The sequence below is a fragment of the Pleurodeles waltl genome, chromosome 1_2, assembly GCF_031143425.1.
Source record: "Pleurodeles waltl isolate 20211129_DDA chromosome 1_2, aPleWal1.hap1.20221129, whole genome shotgun sequence".
NCBI classification, from domain to species: Eukaryota; Metazoa; Chordata; class Amphibia; order Caudata; family Salamandridae; genus Pleurodeles; species Pleurodeles waltl.
Window position 1 is genome coordinate 675,200,367 of NC_090437.1, and position 16,029 is coordinate 675,216,395.

The following is a 16,029-nucleotide window of genomic DNA, read 5'->3' on the forward strand; positions in this document are numbered from 1 at the left end:
AGAAATCTGTGTTTTATTTAGTCACAGTTTTGACTTCTCAGAACGTAGCACGAAGAGTTATGTGCCCATGCAAAGCACAAGCTGTAACATGCAGACCATATATTTGTATTGGGTGCTAATAGCTTAATAGGTTGCTGCTTTTGTCACTGAGATCCTTTTGGTGCTTGCAGGTCATAGCTTCCAAGCCTCCTAACATAAACTTAGTGAGATATGAGCTGGCATCAAGGAGTTATATGCCCCTGCAAAGCATAAGTTTAGAGCCGTGTTGTTTTTTCTCTCAATCTTTAGTTATTCTCAGGTTCCTACAAAGCGGTTCTTTGGGTACCAATAAAGTCTTATCAGTGCAGATAACTCCAGCTACTATGTTACTTTTTAAAACCTGATTGTGTGTTTCTCCAGTGCAAGTACTTTCTTTAGATAATGCCTACCTATAAGGATGATGTGACACTTATACCCTGTAACTTCACTGTCTTATATAACAATTCGTGCACACTGATTTACACACTTGTATGATTCACTGTTTGTGAGGATGCTGACTGTGCAACTGGGAGCCAGGTTCGAGTAGCTGTGTCGGCTAAACATCCTGTGATTCTGAGCAAAATTACTTTATCTCCCAATGCCAAAAAAATATGGATGTGTCCTTGTGTAATGATGTAAAGTGCTCCAATATCTTTGAGTCGAGTTCGCTCTATATAAAACAGCAAAAATATATATGTGTGTGTGATGTAAAGTGTTCTGACACTACATGGGGATGAGTAGCGCTAGAAAAATCATTACAAAATAAATAAATTAGTAAGTAGTTTTTAAAGATCTATGTGTGATTACTCCTACATACAGATACAAGTAATATTCTTGTAGCGCATGTATACCTTTTACATACAGAACTAAGTAAAAAAAAAACTCACCCAATTCATAGTTTCTCTTAAGCATTTGTGAAGTGATAAAATGCTGAGTGCCTTTGTTTCCTTCCATTGCATTGACATTTAGGTGTTAGGCTCCAGATAGTTCCCAGCCAGGATAAGACTCCATCAAAAACAAGAGCTGGTGGCTCTTTAAGTGATGACTTTGTGTTGCGTCCAGCTGCAAGTGAAAATAAGAAACCTACCTCACAGTCTGCAGGTTGCTGCACTGAACGGAAAGCAGATAACATGTACACGCTGATGAATGTGTCGCCATATTACTCCTGGACAAATTCTGCAAATTCCTCTGTGGCCAGCCTGGATCTGGGATTTGGCGGGATACCCCTGATTTCTCGCACTGCCTGTGCTTGAAAATCTGAGGGATCATTGTGAAAATGTATCTATCCCATATTTACATCAATGTAAGGAATGGAATTGGCTTCAGAGAAAGTATAAAAGGATATTTGGAAACATTTTGGAGACTTATACATCAATATTAAATGTTGTCTTTTTCATATATATGATTATCTCAAGTAAATTCTAAAATGGTAAACTGTTTATTTACATTTGTAGCCTTATTGTTGTGTGGTATTTAACATGTTCCCGTACAAGTGAAACAGCATGTGGTGAAGTCAGATAGTATTTGGAATGCAATTGCATCAATGCTTGTTTGTGTTGTTATGGAAATTCACCTAATTTAGTTTTTCATTTAGGCATTTTGTAAAGTATACGTCTGATGACATAGCATCTCATGTGTACATCAGTCATACCTTCATCACAGGTAATGAAAGCTCTGGATCTTCTTCCACAAAAGTGATAGTGCAAACAATTACATAAAGTATTAGAAGAAGTCCAGTCAAGTGGACAACATCATTTCTACCTCAACAGCTCTCTTTTGAAAAACTGTGCCAAGAATAATGGGAATTGGTGTGCCTGACTCCACTGGACCAAAGTCTGCCACCAGATCTTATATAAACCTACCTGTGTAATACCAACATACATCATTCTTACTATGCCCATCAGCCACAAAGCAACTCTTTGCAAAAAATATGTCTACCATCCAACAGTTGCCACTTCTCTGCAAAAACAAAACATCATGCCTATTGGGGAGCAGCAAATATCAGAAATATCCAATCTGTGCTGGATGCGTGGTGCAAGCAAAATAATATGCCTCCCTAAAACAACACCTATGGTTGTTGAGGGCATGATTGACATACCTATGGGGTTCTAAGTTACTTTGTCTTGGTATTCTGGGGATTTTTTTTTAAGTTCCCTTTGAGACTTAGAGTGGTATTAGGATTTGTTCCACAATTTGTGATAGTCAAAATATCTAATATTGCAGGTTTTGTTTTTATAGCATGAACCTGGCCCAAGGGCATTAAAGTGTCTTATACCAGAATCACTTTATGGTACATATATATTTTTAATCTTTTTGGACACAGGGCTATTACATGATTTGACCAGAATCACAGGATGTTGAATCGAAGCTGGAATTCAAACCTGGTTTCCCATGTTTCAAGGTCAGCAGCTGTAGCCACTAGGCCACATCTCCTAGTGTTTTGCTGAGTTATGGCCACTAGCCCATTCCCTGTGCTCTATAGCTTTTTGATGCCAGATGTAAATAGCAGCTTATGGAATCACAAACTGTGAGACTTGCAAAATCATAGGCTTTTTTTTTTTTTTACCTCAAAAATACTTTTTTTCTGAGTACCAAACCCATTTTTTAGTCCTTTTTTAAATCGCAATTAGGAGGGACATTGCAAAGGGTGTCCCTCTTAGTTGCGAATGGCTGTGGTATTTACTAGTGGAAATGGATCCGTCACTGACATCTCAAAGGAAGTGGTAACTGACTTGCAAAGTGGAAAGTGTCCCTGTTAGAAATGGGGTCTTTGGTTGACAGTCAGGTTACCACCTGTTCAAGCAAGGACCCTCACTCTAGTCAGGGTAAAAGAGAATCACCCTCAGCTAACCCCTGCTTACCCCTTTGGTAGCTTGGCAGAGCAGTAGGCTTAACTTCAGAGTGATAGGTGTAAAGTATTTGTACCAACACACACAGTAACTTAATGAAAACACTACAAAATGACACAACACCAGTTTAGAAAAATAGGAAATATTTATCTAAACAAAACAAGACCAAAACGACAAAAATCCACCATACACAAGTCAAGTTATCAATAAAAATGCAAAAAGAGTCTTTAAGTAGTTTTAAACACACACTAGCACTGCTAGCATGAAATTGTACCTGGTGCGTGTTAAAAATAACCCCGCACGGGCAGGTGTGAGTCGGAAATCTAGCCGCAAGATGATCCGAAAACCCCGCAGCGCAGGTTGTGATCTCCCATCCTCCGTCAGCGATGCTGCGCATCGCTTCTCCTGCTTCATGCATCGATTCTTCGGTCGCGTTTCCTGCGAGCGTCGTTTCTCAGCTGCGGAGCCAGTGGCGCCACGTTTTTTTAGCTGCAGATCGGAGTTGCGTCAATCTTTTCCCCGCACAGCGCTCTGTGAGTGGATTTCCTTGTCTTTAGGCTGCCAGCTTCTCCTTTCAGGGTCCCAAGAACTGGATGGGCACCACAGGGCAGAGTAGGAGTCTCGCCAGAGATTCCAGGTGCTGGCAGAGAGAAGTCTTTGCTGTCCCTGAGACTTCAAACAACAGGAGGCAAGCTCTAGATCAAGCCCTTGGAGATTTCTTCTCAGGATGGAAGGCACACAAAGTCCAGTCTTTGCCCTCTTACTCTGGCAGAAGCAGCAACTGCAGGATAGCTCCACAAAGCACAGTCACAGGCAGGGCAGCTCTTCTTCCTCAGCTATTCAGCTCTTCTCCAGGCAGAGTTTCCTCTTGGTTCCAGAAGTGTTTCTAAAGTCTGTGGTTTTGGGTGCCCTTCTTATACCCAATTTCTCCTTTGAAGTAGGCCTACTTCAAAGTTAAGTCTCTTTTGAATGTGAAATCCTGCCTTGCCCAGGCCAGGCCCCAGACACTCACTAGGGGTTGGAGACTGCATTGTGTGAGGGCAGGCACAGCCATTTCAGGTGTAAGAGACCACTCCTCCCCTCCCTCCTAGCACAGATGGCTCATCAGGATATGCAGGCTACACCCCAGCTCCATTTGTGTCTCTGTCTAGTGTGAGGTGCAACCAGCCCAACTGTCAAACTGACCCAGACAGGGAATCCACAAACAGGCAGAGTCACATAAATGGTATAGGCAAGAAAATGTCCACTTTCTAAAAGTGACATTTTCAAACACACAATCTTAAAATCAACTTTACTAAAAAGATGTATTTTTAAATTGTGGGCTCAGACCCCAAACTCCACATGTCCATCCGCTCCCAAAGGGAATCTACACTTTAATCAGATTTAAAGGTAGCCCCCATGTTAACCTATGAGAGGGACAGGTCTTGCAACAGTGAAAAACAAATATAGCAATATTTCACTGTCAGGACATATAAACCACATTACTATATGTCCTACCTTAACCATACACTGCACCCTGCCCTTGGGGCTACCTAGTGCCTACCTTAGGGGTGTCTGACATGTAAGAAAAGGAGAGGTTTAAGCCTGGCAAGTGGGTACACTTGCCAAGTCGAATTTACAGTTAAAACTGCACACACAGACACTGCAGTGGCAGGTCTGATACATGATTGCAGAGCTACTTATGTGGGTGGCACAACCATTGTAGCATTTGATTTACATGTCCTGGGCACCTCTAATGCACTTTACTAGGGACTTACTAGTAAATCAAATATGCCAATCATGGATAAACCAATCACATATAATTTACACAGAGAGCATATGCACTTTAGCACTGGTTAGCAGTGGTAAAGTGCTCAGAGTTCAAAAGCCAACAGCAACAGGTCAGAAAAAATTAGGAGGCAAAAAGCTTGGGGATGACCCTGCATAAGCAAAAAAGTCCAACAGTCCCTTTTTTTAAGTAGCAGCAGTTTCCTTTGAGGAAAACACAGGGATGGTGGTCGATGTGTCCCAGTCTTTGTAGAAAGTCACAGGGGGTCACAACTAACAGCCTGCCTAATTAGAATTCATTAGGTTGGGCAGTTTCAGGCCCCATGCAACTGACAACCTATTAGAACACTGTTACTATTACAAAATTATAGGTTGATCACAAAATGTCAGCTTGCAGTGTGCCATTGCTTTTTGTCAGCAGTCTTTATATATTTTGCCCAAAGTGCAGTATATATGTTGATGATTTGCAAATTTTTGAATGAAGGAAGAAATTACAGCATGTTTTGGTGAGTCATAGGTATCTTCCTTTGTCTGCATATTCTGTATTGGTAATACGGTTTTCTTTAGTGAAGACAGTAATTAGTTTCGAGTATATGAAGTGTTTATACCATTTCACTGTGGGTTTTGCATAATTGTGGCATGATAGATATCTGATGTGCGTGCTACATAAAATATTTAATCTTATTTTGTTGCTACTAACTTTGAAATTTATAGTATTGCAACAGTCTTTGACAGTTGCATATTATTGCCACATGTTGCAGTTGTCATAGAAGTATCATAAACGCCCATATCAGGAACATTATAAAACATATGGCAAGTGAAAAACCATATTAGCATGTTATGCCCATAAAAGGAACATTAGCAAACATGTATGTAGTACATCATCAGTAAAACAGGTCAACATAAGAATCATTAATGTCCATACAAGGAACCTATGACATATATATGTCCGTTAAAAGTACCTGTATTTATGATGAACAGCAATTCCAATGCCAGGAAGATCAAAAGGGGGCCCAGCGGCGTGGGGAGCCTCCAATGAGGCTTCCACCCCGCCCGCCCTTCGCGACGATATTAAAATCAGGCCCGTCCTGGGGCCCGTGTTCTCTGGGCCCCCCGAGCCTCAACCGGCCCTTCAACAAGGGGGGGAAAAACCAGCAAACCACAACAATCGGGTCCAAAGGAAGGGGTCTCCCCTGAGGCCTCCCTCCCCCGTTTCGAAAAGCCAAGGGGGAAGGTAAAGGGAGAGAGGCTCGGTGATGAGGCGCCTTTGCACTTTCCGGGGGCCACTGACTGCACCGCACTGGCGGCGGCTCCTGCTTCTAATCCGGCCCGATCCTCCGGGTCACCACGGCCCTCGGTTGCACTTTTCCTCTTCTACGGCACTTAGACGCAAGAACACCAGGCACCAGGAATGGTTGCCTGCTTGTACCCCGGGGGCACTTCTTACATCTCCCCAGTCCCCTGGGGGCACCTCAACACCACGCTCCCTTCCTCCTTCTTCTCCTCGTGCCCCGATGCAGCGCATCTTCAGCGCAAATGAAATTTGTAGCGCCCGGGTCGCGGCTGTGATTCCCACGGTGGCAGAGCGATAGGAAAGCGCTACGGGTATGTGAGGAAAGCGCTCCCAAGGCGCTGGGGATAATTAGACAGAGGCTCTCCAAGCACTCAAAATAAGCACAACGAAGCACCCTCCAGGCACTATATAATGAGATGAAGCACTCCTCGTGCTTTATGCATTTGCAGGGGTCACGGGCCATGGCACCCTGCCCCTGGCGAACAAAGTCAAGGAAAAAGGAGCACAGGTGGCAGTGCCCAGCATCAGGCCAGCACAAGGGGGATGCAGGCAGTTCCTTACAGTGACCAAGCTTCACAGGTCAGCACAGCAGCAGCAGTCCATGGCGGTTCCTGGTGAGTCCTTCCAGCATTCTGCATCCAGTTCCAAGATGTCTCCAGTGTCTCTAAGAGTTCCCAAATTGTGGGGAAAATTCCCCTGTACTTAGACTCATTTTTACAGTGTGTTACAAAGGAACCTGAGAGGAGGTTCTAACCAGTTACAGCTGGGTCTGAGAGTGCGCCCTCTCTCCTCCAGCACAGGCTCCAAACATCAGTTGGGGGTAAACAACCCTAATTGTGTGAGGCCAGGGCACAGCCTTTACAAATGCAGGTGTGCCCCGCCGCTCCCTTCTCTCAGCCCAGGAAGACTATTCAGTATGCAGATGCACCTCTGTGACACCTTCACCCTCCCTGTGTACAGGCTGTCTGAAAAGTATGTACAAAGCCCAACTGTCACTTTGCCCAGATATGGATTGGAGTCAAGCTTCAAAACACCAGAGTCATAAGCACAGCGAGAGAAATGCTCACTTTCTAGAAGTGGCATTTCTGTAATAGTAATAAAAAATCCACTTACACCAGTAAGCAGCATTTCCTACCACCATTGCAACCATACCAAACATGCCTATGCTACCCCTCATAAATCAGACAATGCCCCTTACACATAAGGCAGGGTATTTCCAATGCAATCCTATGAGAAGGCAGCACTCACAGCAATGAGACACCAAGTTAGGCTGTTGGTCACTACCAGGACAGGCCACACAACCTGGCACATGTCCTGCCTTCTACATACATAGGACCCTGCCCATAGGGCTAGCTAGGCCTACCTTAGGGGTGACTTACATGTAGTAAAAGGGGAGTTCTGGGCCTGGCAAGTAAATTTAGATGCCAGGTCCCTGTGGCAGAAAACTGGGCACACAGGCCCTGTGCTAGCAAGCCTGAGACAGGTTTGAAAGGCTACTTCAGTGGGTGGCACAAGCAGCGCTGCAGGCCCACTAGTAGCATTTAATTTACAGGCCCTGGGTATAGAGATACCACTGTACAAGGGACTTACAGGTAAATTAAATATGGCAATTAGGTATAAGCTAATCATACCAACTTCACAAGGGAGAGCACTGCACTTTAGCACTGATCAGCAGTGATAAAGTGCTCAGAGTCCTAGAGCCAACAGCAAGAGGTCAGAAAAAATAGAAGGAAGGAGGCAAAAAGTCAGGGGAAGAACCTGCCACAAGGGCCAGGTCCAACACTGCACATGAAGCTACAACATAGTATTTTATATTTTATAACACGTTTTAAATGATGATTACGATAACAACACATTTTGATAACATTTATGCACATAACCATAACAACGCATACCACTACAACTACTACTGATATGCATGGTTCCTCACACTCAATTTCTCTATCATCTTTATGCACTGTGGTGAAGAAATACAAGTAACCTCTACATTGACATTTGTGAAAAGGAACATTAGAGCAACCTCTCCAGGATGGCTGCCCTTAAGCAGAAGTAATGTTTCTTAGATGCAAACATGTAATAAACAGCATTTCACTAAAAAAATAATGTTCTCATATTAATAAATTGCACTAAAACAGTCTAGCCATACAATTTATTTACATATAGTGCAGTTCTATCTATAAACGCTTATTAAAAGAGCCTCACTAACAGGTGTCACTCCTGAGGGTACCTGACACCAAACCAGGCCTCCAAAAATGTACTTGCCCCCTATTATTGTGAGCCAAGTTCTATCAGGGCAAGGTTTTTTCAGGGCCTACTGGCCCATACTGGTGATGGAGCTTGAGCCTGCACAGAACAGGTGTTCTGTTCAGAAAGTGAAGGAGCAATAAAGATGGCTTTAAATATTTTTATTATGTTGTCACATTTGCTGTGGTTCAAAGACAGAGGTCAAATGCCACGTTATATCTACAACTTGTTGCTTATTTTATCCTGGAAATTTATGTTTACTTTTCTTTCTCTGACTGCAGAGTTAGTGATTTTTCTAAAGTGAACTGTCTGACATTAGTGTTGTTGGGCAAAAGGCTATAGGATGTCAGTTTTGTGACTAATATACATTTAAGTTGGTTGTAAGTGAACTCTGCAAATATTTCTAAATAGATCAAAGGTTAGGAAAGCACTTTTTTGTAATTCAGAAGTGTGATGGAGACAAAGAGCCTGATTACGATCTTGGCGGAGAGGATTACTCCTTCACAAACATGACGGATATCCCACCCGTCGTATTACAAGTTCCATTATATCCTATGAAACTTGTAATTCGGCGGACAGGATATGTGTCACGTTCGTAACTGAGTAATCCCCTCCACCAAGGTCATAATCAGGCCCAAATATTTTAATAGGAGCAAAGCATATCAGAGCACTTTTGTTGGTGATGTGCAAATGATAAATATTTGCTAAAGCCAGATTTAAATAACCACTGATTAAAAAAAAAAAAACCCAAGGCCCTCATTACAAGTGTGGGGGTCTCAAGACCACCACACTCGCAATGGTGGTTGGACCGCCGCAGACAGGGCGGTCCGACCGCCTTTTTATGACCATGGCAGAGCCGCCACAGTCTGACCGCCAACACTGCCAGGCTGTCGCCAGCCTGCCGCCTGGCAGTCCCGGCGGTCCCGGCGGTTGTAATCTGCCAGGGCAGCACTTCAAGCAGCGCTGCCCTGGGGATTACAAGTCCCCTTCCGCTAGCCTGTCCATGGTGGAATGTTGGTGTTGGGTGGGCCTGCACTGCCCATGCACATTGCATGGGCAGTGCAGGGGCCCCCATGCACAGCCCCGTCGCGGAATCGCAACAGGTGCTGCTGCACCCAGCGCATCGCCCTATTGCAGCCTGCTCCATTACGAGCCGGCTGCAATGTTATGGCCCTGTTTCCCGATGGCCCAGCGGGAAACTCAAAATAGGACCAGCGGGGTTTATCCCGCAACAACAGTATGGTGACGTGATGAGTCCCTAAATCCATCGCTTACAGTTCTGTTTCTTGCTGTCTGCTTCTAAATCCACAAACACCTCCAATACGAAGTAAGTATCCATGATGACACTACAATTTGAAGAAGTCAAAACACATTGCCCTTCAAAATGTCCTGAAAATTTTAAAAAAAGAAATAAACATACAGAAAAGTACCTGAAAAAAAATTCAAAGCTGTAAAAATAAATCACCCCATTAAACTCCACCTGCAATTAGAACTTTTTGAAAAACCCCAATCATTAAAAAAGCTTTATGCCATGCCTCAGAAACATTAAAAAACAAAAAGAATTCTTCAAACCCCGCAGCATGTCTAAAGTGAAGGCTTTGTTCAACTTCCTAAACAACTCAGAGGAAGTCATTACGAGTCTGGTGGTTTCAGGAGCACCATGTTGGCAGTCCTACCGCCAACAGGCTGGTGGAGAAGACAGCCAAATTATGACCATAGCGGTATTACCAACGGAATACAGCCAAACCACCGCCGGTACTGCTAGTGCAGTCAGGCCACCACGGTCAACAGTAGCCACCTGCAAGCCAGCAGAGACCATGTTTCAATTGGACATATTACGAGGCAGCACACTGCCAAGGTTCCCGCAGCGGTTGCACCACCACGGTAACCCTGGCGGAAACCAACATCATAAAAGGAGACACTCAAATTCAGGAAGCCATAACCGTCCCAAGCCACCATGGAACCAGAACTACACATCTTCCCGCTGTTCCTGCTTGCCTAATGACTCTGGAACCTGCGACGACGACAGCAACCGTGAGTACACACACTTATCTGTCACTGTTGTAAAAAGCCAAAGTACCTACATACACACAACAAACACATCAGGAACAGGTGGTGAAGGTGAAACACACATGTAACCTCACGCCGACAAACGCACACACACACCAACGCATATACATAGAACACACACTTCGGCCACCACACACACACACAGCAGTAACACACACCATTACCCAGCTCTTATGTGTCCCTGAATGCGTTTCTTCAGAGGACGAATAGTACTGCCCACATAGACCAAACCACATTGACAGACAATACAGTACACCACACATGGCAGGTCGAATGTATGTAACAACATGTTAAACTCCTAGCCAGGTTGCAAGTGGAATGACTTACTATACTGAGTTTAATCATAATCAGCCCTGTTCATTTGAGTTTTGGGGCTTCATTGTACACATTTTGACCCATTAGTACCCTGTATGTTACCATTGCGACTGGGATTTGTTTGTAAACTCCCCTGTTCGCTATGTATCTGCTATGCTGCGTCTCAATCCCTTCTTGGGTCCTCCCACTATCTGTGTTCATGTTCATATCACCGTACACCATGCATGTCACTGACATCTTCATACTCAGCATGGCCGAATACCTATTTGTGTTTCAAAATAGTATACATGTTTTTTCTGGCCCCATTTTGACCACTATTAAGGTCCATTGTCTCCTACTAGCCACTATCACTTGTGACTTCGCACTTTGCACTCACCATTTTTACACTGCATAGCCCACTGTGTGTTGTCATATAATATTGGGATAGCTGTGCTATCGTGTTATTTTACCCCAAAAGAGTTTTCTCCTCCCTCTTGGTACTACTTCCCCTTTAGGACACGTTGAAAGATGGCCGCCATACTTTGTTATTCACCTCAAGACTAGTCCACAGCTTTTCTGGATGCCTCCTTCTCTCTATGCAGAGAAGGTTCTCAATTCCCTTTCTTTATACATATGGCATCAGTAACCCTGTCTGTCATGCCTGCATCCATTCCCCTATATGTTGAGGTTTGTGTCTGTTTCTGACACGTTAAAAGATGGCCGCCATACTCCTTGATCTCCATGTCCGATGTGTAGTCTTGTCCGTCTTCTGTTTTCACAGGGCTTTTAAGCGCTCTGTGCGGTGTCCACACACTTTCTGGACACATTTTTCCGGTTCTGCGGACACACAAGGTAAGCGGACCTAGAGTTGCTTGCTCAGCCTGTTTATGTGTAACAGCTTAGCGATTTACCCTCTCCGCTATTCCCATGGTATTCCCCCCTCTGTTGCAGTTGCATTTCTGTTTTTTTTACATACTAGCTTTAGCGACTTTTCGGGCAGTAGGCTTGTAGTGGGAGCTCACATATCTCACACTCGGGGGCTTACTATGCCCACTATGTCCATGTGATTCCCACCTCTGTTGCGGTTTATTTCCTGTTTTCTTTCACTAGTTTTAGTGACTTTTTGGCAGTAGGCTCGTAGTCGGGGCTCACATATCTCATACTCAGGGGGCTTAGTATGTGAAGCTATTTTTAACACATATGAACATTTTTCATGATTAAGGACACATGGTGGTGCTCAGGAGAGTTATCTTTATCTCTGTAACCACCGGTCACATTTCTTTGATGGTGACCGCTCCTACTTGGCATTTCAGATCTCATTTACCTTGCTGTTTACCCTTTGTGGTCCTGCATTAACATGGCTGACTATATTTTTACAGTAACTTTTGGGAATTTATTTTGCTAATTCTTCATTAACATGCACACACTTTCCCACTCCATACTGGTTGTTGGGATCAAATTTTACTATCTGGTTACATTTGGTCCTTTTCCCACATCAGTAATAATAGGTCCCCTTTTTCTTAGTGCGTGACTGTGTATCACTCTTTTACCATTATTATATCTACTTTGCCTTAGTTTTCTTCTTCTCCCTTCCCTCTTGGTTCTAGACTTATCATGGTCTTTTTTACATCAGGGGCTACCATGTGCCTTTGATACTTGAATCACTGACCGTTTTTCCTTTTTACCTCTTGTTACGTTTAGTAATAGTGAGGTGAGTAGCTGTCTTGTTCACTTACACATACCCCTCATTTAGGCTCTGCTTTCCGTTACTTACTTTGGTGCCACATGTTTTGTTTTAGACACTGGAGTGCTCTTACCCACAGGCACAATGATGCTATCATGACTCATACTTCCCTTACGTAACTAGGTACATTTTGTTATTACGTGTGCCTTGTTTCTCTGGTTTGGTGGCTTAAGACATAGCCCAGAAACCATTTTAATAACTTTTAGCACATTCCACTGGTCACTTTAATTCCACTAACTTTGGTTTGGGCAGACCAAGTCTATCTTTGCATGTCCTACTTATCTGACAGAGGATGGTTGAACCACATATTTGTGCGTTTGACATGCACATCTTCCTTTTTTCGCTCTCACACTTCTCACTGATATTATCTTCTTTGACAAATTTATTGCATGACCACTTGGCTCCCTTTCGTTGCTTGTGGGGGTGCTCTACCATCTGCCCCTTTTTTTGGATGGACATACACCAATACAACTTTCCACATTTGGGGATTTCTTGCCATCATCCTCCATACTTGTATATTAGGTTTGTCAGATATATTTCTATGTATTTTACAGCCTTAAAAAAGTCATGAGTGTGACGAAACACATGTTGGCTGTGACTGTGGAACCATACTCATCTTGCCACATTGATATCCATACCTACAATAAATAGAACCTACCACAACCCAACTCCCCTGGATGACTTGTTGATTATGGACTATTTGGGAGTGCTGCGGTATCCTTAGGAACACAACTGGTATCACAACCACCACTCACACAAAAGTTGCTAACACACAAACAAAAGCAGCCAAACAACCCTAAAAAAATAAAGGCAGGACAAAGATGTAACATTCAAACCAACAACTTGTTGGCCCAGATATATATAATTGAATTAAAATACATAAATAAATATGTACAAATAAAAGAGCCATAGACCAGTCCGAACAGATGTGTGCAACATGCACAGATGGCACTTTTAAGTGCCCTAACATGACTCCTGACTGCCAAGTATCCTCCACAGGTATGGGCATCGAGGGAGCAGGCACACACCACAGGGATGGGGGGGTGTTTGGCTGAGGCTTGCGAGGGGGATCTTTGGGTTTGGGTTTGGGAAGGCTGGGCTTAGGTCAAGGCTTAGGGGAGGGCTGGGAACTCTTCAGAGGGATCGACTTCTTGGCAGGGGGAGGAGCATGGGTACTTGCAGGGGGGGGCAGGGGAGGTCTTGTAGTTGGAAGGGCTGGACTTGGGGAGGGACACAGAGCATTTGGGGGTCACACGGAGTGGGAGAGGAGTAGGGAAAAGGTTCAACTTCGAGTGGAAAAAATTCTTAGACACAAGGGGACATTCATGGCAAAAGGGTTTGGGTGTGGAGGGAGAGGGAATGGTTGTCTGAGGAGGTTTGGTGGATGACTTGGGTGCATGTTTGTGCGAAGTATGTTTGTGTGTTCTGGGTGTCTGTTGGGTGTGTGCGGGTGTTTATGTGTCTTGAGAGGTGGTGCTGGAAGATGGCGTGGTGGATGGGTGACTGTCTGTTGGGGTGGTGACTGCAGGCATGGTGGATGTGCTGCATGTAGGCGTGTCTGTAGTTGTGGTAGCTGTGGATGTGGTGACAGGGTGGATGTCTGATGTCTGTGCTGATTGTGGGTAGGACAGGTGTTGTGGCTGTACCAGTGAATGTTGGTGTGGTGACTGCAGGTGTGTCAGGTGTTGTGTATATGATGCTTGGGGTTGTGGGGGTGTCAGTGCAGGTTGTGACTGTTGGTGTGTCTGCAGGTGGGTGTTGTTTGTGTACATGCCAGTGGTGTGTCCTGTGGTGCTTGTCTTTGGCTGTGCTACCCTTGGATGTTGAGGTGGGTGCATGCTTGTCTGTTTGTGTGCTTTGGCTGGGTCAGGGAAAAGGGGTTTGGGATTGGGTAGAGGAAGGTGGAGGGGGGACGGAAGACAATGGGTGACTGGCTGTCATCAGTGTGGAGGCTAGAGCCTGAAAGGACCTCTGTAGGCCAGCTAGTGCACTGTGAATGCCCTACAGTAACACATTACTCTTCTGGACTTGAGTTGCCAGTCCCTGGATTGCATTCTCGATGGTCGACTGACCCACAGAAATGGACATTGAGGAGGTCAATAGCCTCCTCACTGAGGGCAGCGGGGCTGACTGGGGCAGGGTAGAAATGCCTGCCGCAAAGGAGAAGCCCAACCTCTTGGGTGAGCAGGCACACACAACTGGGTGGGGTGCTACAAGGAGGGCAGTGGTAGTAAGGAAGGTGGTAGACAAAGATAGTGCTGGAGTGGTCCCAGAATGGTCTGCCACCACCACCACCAGGCAGTTTTCACTGGAGGAGGATTCCAAAGATGATGAAGCAGAAGATCCTGTCCCACCCGTTGCACTTCCCTCGCCCTCCAGGCCACTGGGTCTGATGCTGTCGGTGGTAGCAGCACTCTGGGTCCCGTGGCCAGCAGCATCTCCACTCGCCTGTGCCCCATCTCCTTCACCTGCCAATGCTGATGCACACAAACAGAGAGAGAGGGAGAGAGAGGGTCATCACATTCTTCACATCTACACATTACAACATGCACAACTGTAGGTATACATCTCCTGGCTAGGGAATTCCATATAGAATACCTCACTTCCTACATCATGTCACAACATGTTACTTCTATCAACCCCTTTATGTCATATCTCTCACCGACATCATAATCCATGTAAGGTAGCACTACTGGAGCTTACCAGCATTTCACCTGTAAACCTATGTCAGTATGCACATCATGGCCTGGCAAAAGCTGAAACTCATCTTGTTCACATCTCTCCATACACCTATCAACTTTAGGAACAGCAGTTGACTGTTAACACCATATCATGCATTTTCAGATGCAACACCTGACCAGTCCATGTCCATTAGTAATGTTCCATGCAAGTAAAGACAGCTCCAGTCACAAACGACACAGCACCTGCCATTTTAACCACATGCCTCGCTTTACCCTCTGTACATATATTACACAATGGACACAATCCCTGATGATGACACAATATGTGGCAATCCCATAAAGGTGCCATCTGATTCTTAGATTCAATGTCTGGAGAACAGCTATGCCACTACATTTACCAAATCCGAGGAGGAATAGCTGCAGTTACAAAATACATATACTCAACATCACACCATACATGCATGTATAGCAACAGTGGCCTTCCTCGCACACATGAGACATCCACTGACAATCACACAGAGAGGTGTGACACAAACTAAACAAAGGACAGCTAACTAATTCCTAATTGAACACTTGACAACACATCAGACATGCAGATACAGAGCCATAACATGGCAACGTTAGTAAACCAACTTCACTCATACCAATCCTGACCAGTGATTAACTGTACCTAAGTCCAGGCAACACCCATATACCATTGAATATACATGTACACATGATGTACACATGGACCTACATGACTCCCAATGCACTTGCAACATATCTCACAACATCACCTCTATGACAAATAGTGTACAGCCAAACCATGACATCTCAAAGGATGAAGTGACCCAAAATCAATGCCTGTCCAACCAGTCAACATCAGGTAGACTAAGGGAAGCAATGATTGTCCCACTCAACAAGATCTGAGCCAATTAACCATTGTGAGGTGATGTAGGTGGCTAATACCATTTGTTGCACTAATATTTGTAGGCCATGGACACATATTGCATGGACATTGGACACTGTCAAAGGGCAATCACTTACCTCCTCTAAAACAAAGGCATTGGGATAATAGTTAATCATCTA